Below are 1,930 nucleotides of genomic sequence, written 5' to 3'. Positions count from 1 at the left end.
TTGAGGTTGCTGTGAGCTAGGATGATGCCACGACACTCACTCTAGCCAGAGCAACAGAGTGAGACTCTGTCTCAAAAAAAAAAAAAGAAAGAAATGGATACGAGAATCCAGCTACCTTCTCCTAACACAGACAATGAAGAGATTCGCCACAAGAAAAAGTTCTTTTCATTTAAAAATATGTTATTTTTATTAACATGTAATAGGCTTATTACCGTTTTTAAGTTCTCAGTTTCATTTTCTAATACAGTGAAGTGTTCATAAGTGTAACCTCCAGCAGCAGAAGCTCTTCAGGGTCCAGGTGACTTTTAAGACGGTAAAGGAGGGCCAAGACCACAGAGCTTGAGAACCACCGCTCCGGGCTGTCCCAAATGGCCTTTCTCACGCCAGCTCATTTGCAACCTGACAGCACCCCCATCCCCTGCCACGTGGGGTTGATTGCACAACTCCCAAGTTGGAAGGAACTTTTGAGATCTCATCACAAAACCCTTCCTGAGAAGGGGACCGTTGTGCCTGAGGTCACATAACCATCTGTTCCATGCGGGACTAGAACCAGCGTCCAGATGTCTGTCTCCTTGGCCCAGGGCTCTTGTCACGACGGCAAGCCGGCAGGGGCTGACTTCTTTACCCCTAGCCTGGTTAGTCATCACATGGGCCCCCTGCCACATTCTCAGCTTCCTGTTCCCACAACTCCAAAAGTCCTGAATGGGGACAGGCTCTTCTCTGTTCTTGTACCACCTGCCCTCCCGCCTCTCACCTCCCACTTTGGCCCTCCCCCTAGCAGCCCAAGGGCACAACAGAGATGACGCTGTCTCTCTCATTCGTTGCCAACTAGCAAAGAACTTGAGAAAGCGAGGGGAAAGCTATGATAGGTACATGTATTATAAACGATACACATAAGCTGCCGTTAATGAAGGGCTTAGCGTGTGGCAGGCACTGTATTAGGCATGATGCTACCTCAGTGAATCCCCACAGCTCACTACCACTGATGAGATAAGTACTGTAATATTTATTATTCCCATTTTACAGATGAGGAAACTGAAGGAAAGTGATGAATAAAGTGAATGACTTTACTCAAGGGCACAAAACCAATAATATTTGGCTTAGCCAAGACCAGAGCTTACGTCTGTCTGACTAAAGCTCAACAGCCTGGCTGGCAAATTTTGGGGGGAGGTGAGAAGGTCAAGACTCCACCAGGCTGGTGGGGACAAGACCAAATTCTAGTGCCAGCTAATCGTAGCAGTGGAGGCATTAGTGAGAAGAATGGGTCAGAAGAAAAAGTCAAAAAGAGAGAGAAAAAAGGTATGATTTGCCCCTGGGAATAAAGAGGAAAGATTGTCTGTGTCCATTGGCACAGCCCCTCACCCTGGGCAGGGTCAGGCGTTCCATCCCACCCCTTTACCAGCCCAACCCTGTCATAACACAAGGACGCAAGTCCTAGTTTTGCCTGCCACTTGCTGTGGATTTGGGGGCAAGTGACTTGCGCCCTCTGAATCCGTGTGTTCAAGGAATGCCACCTGCCTTACACAACAGCCGAGAGCCTTCCCGGCTGCGTGAGTTGTCAGGTATGTTATGAACGTGGGCGCTATCAGTGCACTCTCTAAAAGGGAAGTTGCTAAAGTATGAGATAGTTTTAAGAGGAAGAAGATATTCGAAAAAGACTCAACCCAACTGTCCTGTGAGCAGATTTCAAATTAATTTCAGTTCATTTACCAAGTATGTCTTTGGAGGTGGGGTGAATGCAGAGCCATAGGACGAAACCCTGTGTCTTCAGAGGGCTGGACAAGAGCTCGGATTCCCAATGTCCTCAACAAGTTTCTTAAGAGCTCTAGGCCCCAATTTCCTCATCTATAAAATATGGAAAATAATAAATAATACCAGTCTTGCTGGGTTGTTTTTTTTTTTTTGAGACACAGTCTCACTCTGTTGCCTG

This window comes from Propithecus coquereli, unplaced genomic scaffold (genome assembly GCF_000956105.1).
Source record: "Propithecus coquereli isolate 6110/MARCELLA unplaced genomic scaffold, Pcoq_1.0 Scaffold341, whole genome shotgun sequence".
Classification (NCBI taxonomy): Eukaryota; Metazoa; Chordata; class Mammalia; order Primates; family Indriidae; genus Propithecus; species Propithecus coquereli.
This window is presented reverse-complemented; position numbering follows the sequence as displayed.